Genomic DNA, 5,465 nt, shown 5'->3' on the forward strand with positions numbered 1-5,465 from the left:
AGCCCCTGGGAGCAGCTCGCCCCGCCGCTGAGCGCCGCTCGTGTTTCTGGGCTCAGCACCCCTTTGCCGAGCGCTTGTGCGCTGCCCGGGAGAAGGCGGCTATCTTGCGCCTATTTTACAAATAAGATAACAGCTCTTGCTCAAGGTCAGCGGAGGCAGAGCTGGGAGAAAGGCTGTCAGGAGAGCGCCGTCCAGCCTCAGCACTTTGCCAAGGACAAACAGCCCAGCGCCTGCCACGCACAGCCCCCGTTCTGCTCCGCGATGCTCTCCGGGGGCTGCCCCTGTGCTGGGCAGGGTCTTCTCGGGGCAATGCTTGCTCTGGCGGCCCTTGCTGTGCCCCAGAGGGAAAACAGGGTCGGTGGGGTTGACTCCAACCGACAGAACGTGCTCTGCTCCCCGAGCCGGGATGTCTTATGCTGCAAAGCCTTCAATTTGGGGACGCACTTGCACAGTGTGCTTGTGCCAGCCCTGGTGGTGTGGCCCAGGGCTCTCCCGTGAGGAGGTCTCCCGCTGAAGACAAGGGCCAGCACCGGCGTGATAGAGCTTGTTCGATTGACATGTGCAGGGGACACGGTCTCATCAGAAGGCCACCCCTCCCTTTGCCTTTGGAGATGTCCCTGCAGGGCTAAGGCAGGCTGTAAAGGCTGTGAGCAGATGAGACATGGCAGTTCCCTCTGGTAGATAACCAGAAAGCCGTAGTGCCTCTCCCCAGCTTTAAGTTCACACCATAAAATAAACTGCATGAAACGTCCACACGGTGCTGAGCCGTAGGGGCAGCTTTGAACCTCCCGACGCCTTTCTGCATTCCACCCTTTATTTTGGTGCTGTAAATAATCCTACTGTCTCCTTCTAGGACATTGTGTTCCTCATTCCTCCCCGGATAAAGCCGTTGACCCCTGTGCCAGCTGGTGAGACCAACTGGGTGTCCCTGCAGCGAAGGGGGAAGCCTGGGAAGCTTTAAAAGTTGGCGGTTCCCTTTCAAGCGAGACCCGCGTCTCCATCGCCTGGCACCGCGGAGCCGGCGGCACGGCCACGTCTGCCAGCGGGAGCGTGGCGTCCGTCCCGGGCCCGGGAGCCACATTCCTGGGCGAGAAGGAAATGATGATAACCAGCCCTGGGAATCTCAGCGTTCCAGCCAGGCTCTGCGCGGTGACACGTGGCCCCCGTGGGTGACATGGCTCGCTATGCTGGGGGTACCCGGCGGGTACCAAGCCCTGCCTGCCCTCTGCTCACAGCGGCAAACCAGAGCATCCTACAGCACTGGGCACGTCCAGCACCTTGCTCCAGGAACGGCCACCTCATTCCTCATTCCTGTGGGAATCTGTTAGCCCAAATCTCCGCTCTCTCCTCTAGCTGAGGTCCACTACTGATTTCAAAAGCTCCTGAAGGGACAGACGGACAGACAGGGCAGCAGGACACCCCACCTAACTTCAGATGTCCCCTGTGCAGGTGTCACAGCCTGAGCGACACATCAGCCACATGAAGCAACAGCCCTTCAGGACCTCCCAGACCCACCTGGAAGCACCAGTTTCTCTCCACTGACCGCCAAGGCTGCCCCGCTCCACCCGCAGCACCTCCAGCCCAGACCCCGGCTCCTACCCACGCCTGGGGCTGCACAAACCCCGGTTCCTTGGCAAGAAGCAGCTCCGGCCACAGGTCCGAGGGTGGGAAGCGGGGTGGGAGACAGGCTGCCTGCGGGTCCCACCACCGGCAGAGCTCCCGGGAACCAACCCCGCCGCCCCGGGGGCCACGCTGCCTTTCCCCGCTGACTCCAACCTCAGGGCTCCAAGGAAGCTTTCTCATTATTGCCAGCAGTAAATTACCACTGAATTATTACCCTCATTAAGTGCAATATAGCTGCTAATATTAATCATCTGCCAATAAATCCACACATTCCAGCACTTGGTATGCTGTTATCGGAGCAGAAGATAAACAGCTCAGCAATCCGTGAACCCAGGGCTCCATGTTTGACTCAGGAAAATCCCTCTGGTGTCTTTCCATCTCCCAGTGCCTCCCAGATTTCTGGGCAGTCTTGGTACTCCCTGGGCAGTCTTGGTACTCTCTGGACACTCGACTGTGCCCTGCGCATCTTCCTGGCCGGTCCGTTGGTGGGACACATCCCCCCGGAGTGGCTTGAGCCACACACGGTGAGTTTGGCCAAAGCAGAAAGATGCAGAATTGGAGGTTTATTTATAGTTACTGAAAGTGGAATTTGACCAGGATGTACCTCCCGTTGCAAGAAATGCCAAAGGACCATCGGTGGCTGTACAGGGCTGGTTTCTCCACAGGGCAAGACCTTGCAGTTCCCTATCACACCCACCGGGACTTTGGAATAGCAGCTCCTGTAACGGGGAGCTGCCAGCCCTCCCGCCAGCTCGCCCGTCCCCGCGCAGGGGGAACCGGTGGTGAGTCTGCCTGTGTGGGAGGGACATCTGGATTTGAAGGGGACAGAGCAAGCCCGAAGGTCTTGTGCAAGTCACCCGCTGTGGGCAAAATTACCTGGCACAGGATTGAGAACTACTTCGGGTTTTGCCAACACCGGGTGGGCAAGAAACCCAACCAGTCAGACTTCTGCCCTGCCAACGTCCCAGCCCGAGCCCCAGGTAACTGCACCGCTGGGCGTCTTTGGCCAGTGGGGTTTTGCATCCCAGTGTAACGGCATTTTACTGCCTGCCTGCCAGGGAGACATCCCCTTGGAGGTGGCATCCCCACTGCTGACCTTGCTGGGTCCTACACGTGCCAGTCCAGAGCCCGACGCAAAGAGCAGACAGCCCGGAGGATGAGGAGCAGCAGCAGCCTCCTCGCCTGGAGCCCTTCCTGTTCCACTCATGGCACTGCGGCAGCTTTAGGATTTTACTTTTCATACTGGCTGGACTGAAATGAAGCTGAGGTTGCTCCCAAAGCTCAGGGCTGGGCTGGTCCCCGCGGGGAGACCCGTCCCCTCTGCCACGCGCCTTGCTCGGGGCACACATGTGGCAGCCTTGCTGGAGCTCTGGATGCACAGACTGGAGGCACCACCCTCTCTGCTTGGCAGCTTCTCTTTTTCGAAGGCAGATGGCTGTGATTAAAGTGGAAGCTTAAATTCAGGGCTCTGTGGTCCTATTCCAAGCCCAGACACTGACCTCAAACACGTCATTTACCCCCCGTGCTCCTGGCCACTTCTCCAGCTCCACAGCTCTGCCCACACTGGGATGCCAGTTTAGGAAAGTGAAGGATAAAAACTCTTTTATTGGTGGAACTCCGCTAGGAAAAGTTCCAGTTCACTGATGGGAAAAAAAAAGTCCCTTTTAGCATTAGTTGCTGGTCCAGGCAGTTTAGCAATGCCAGCGTGGCCTCAGCAGCAGAGATGCTGTTTCCTCTCGTTCTGGGGTGCCTTGCCAGGAGGACCCCCGTGGCTGGGACCTTCGGGTGCCGGTGCTCCGGGTTGCCTGGGTTTGCCCCGTGGCAGGGACCACTGCACGCACTCATGGGCTGGTCCTCCTGCAATGTCACATGTTTCCGTTTCAAAGGGCTCCACGCATATCAGGCTGCCCTTTGAAAAAAACACTTGATATGAGTTATTAATATTTACAGGATAACTGCTTGGCAATTATTACCTCTGTCTGTCAGAGGGCAATGAATCAGCCCCCTTCCCTCTGGCACCCTCCGGCAGGGTGTTCCTTTGGCATGCTCCGGACACAACGATTGATTTCCATAAGATGAGGTTTCTTGGCAGTAAATGCTGATGCTTTGTGCATGCACCAGGTACCAGAGATTTTTACTCTGACAGCCTCTGGGAGTGAGTGAAGGCCACATCATCGCCTTCTCCCTTCCTCCCACCCCAGCCACGTCTCCCTCCTTCTCCCCCCTCTCTCGGTGCCCTGCCTTCTCTGTCCCTTCTCCCTTTTTCCATCATTTTCCCCATACACAGGCCAACAAACCTTCAGAGGTGGCAGCACATCCCACTGGCCCTGTGTCTGCACTTTGGGACTGAGCCCGGAGCTGGGAGAGCAGCAGAGCCGACCCCTATAAACAGCTCGTGCCGAGCTGTCCTTTGGGACAACAGGAACATGGAAAATCAATTCCTGCCACAGCAAATAACCCCCTACAGCTTCCTTCCAGTGACCTATTCCTTCGGCGACGTCCCCTGCTGATGTCCCTATCCATTTCATTATCTCTGACATCCTGACCGGTACCCGGCTCCTGCACCCTCAAATCCCTCTGGGAGGAGAGGAGACCATGAGACTGGAACCAGCTCAGCGCAGCGGTGCCTGCGCGGGTCAGGGAGGGGATGAGCCCTCTCCCCTAGTCCCAGCTGGCTGCTCCCTGCCAACACATGTCACACCGGTGCCTTTTTCAGCTCAAAGCGCTGAATTTCCCAAAACACTGGCAAATTCCCAGGCCAGGAGGTTGACTGATACCTCTGGGGGACGGCCCCCAAACCTGCAGCTCCCGCACAGCCCATCCCGGCACCTCCCCGCTCCATCCTTGTCCGCTGCCAGGGGCATCCGAAGAACTTGTCAAACTCTCCTGCGGATGAGCACGTGGTGCAGGTGTGGCTCCTGCCTGGCCCTGCCTGGGGACCGTGCCTGCAAGGCTGATGATGACAGATAGCCCAGCCTGATCCGCACCGCCACATCCCCGTGCCGCCGAGGGCTTCGACCTCTTCCCAACGCAAAGCCGGAGCCCGCGCCCTCTCTCCCGGGCAGGCAGCAGGGGCTTCGCCTCTCTTTCCCGCTCCTCTCATCCCTTTGAACCTGGAAATAAGAAAGAAGCCGCTTTCCCCTGCCAAGCCCATCTTCCAAGCCCGAGCGGCGGGGTCCGGCGCTGGCACAAAGCGCACCATTGGCCCTTCCGGATGCAGAGAGTCGGCCAGAGCACAAAGGCCGGGGAGACGCTACCCACCGCGCCGGGAAGCTCGCCCAGGCCAACAAAAGCATCTTCTCTCACCCCGAGTCCGAAGCAGGCGAAGGAGGGGGCCCGGGGTGACGGTGAATATGAGCTATTGTCACCGAGAGCACGGAGGGACCTGCAAAGGTGATCAAACGGCCCAAGCCTCAGCGGGAAGGGGTGGGGTGAGGGGGGACATCCAAAAAAGCCCTTGTCCCTCTTCAGATCTCTCCTTATCTCCCCTGGCTATCTCCTGGGCTTAGCCTGGGTGTACTCGCTTGCAATTACCTCCTCCAAGCCAATCAGGCGCCGAGCACAGCCCTCGGTCCCCTTGACTGAGGTGATTTATAAATGACTCACTGGCTTATTTGAGCACAGACCTCTGCACACCTCCTTGGGAGCACCTCTCTGCCTGGGCTTTCTTGCCACATCTGCAGCTCCCCTCGCAGAATCGGCCCTTTCTCCGCCCGGCGAGGCGCAGGTAACCCAGCTCCAACAATCGTGCTCTTTGTCTGGGTGGGCGTGGGGGATTTACACTCCGGTTGCACAGCCACTGGGTGTGAGTTTCAGTATTTGGAGAACTGGTACTTCTTTTT

This window comes from Charadrius vociferus, unplaced genomic scaffold, assembly GCF_000708025.1.
Source record: "Charadrius vociferus isolate BGI_N301 unplaced genomic scaffold, ASM70802v2 scaffold266, whole genome shotgun sequence".
NCBI lineage: Eukaryota > Metazoa > Chordata > Aves > Charadriiformes > Charadriidae > Charadrius > Charadrius vociferus.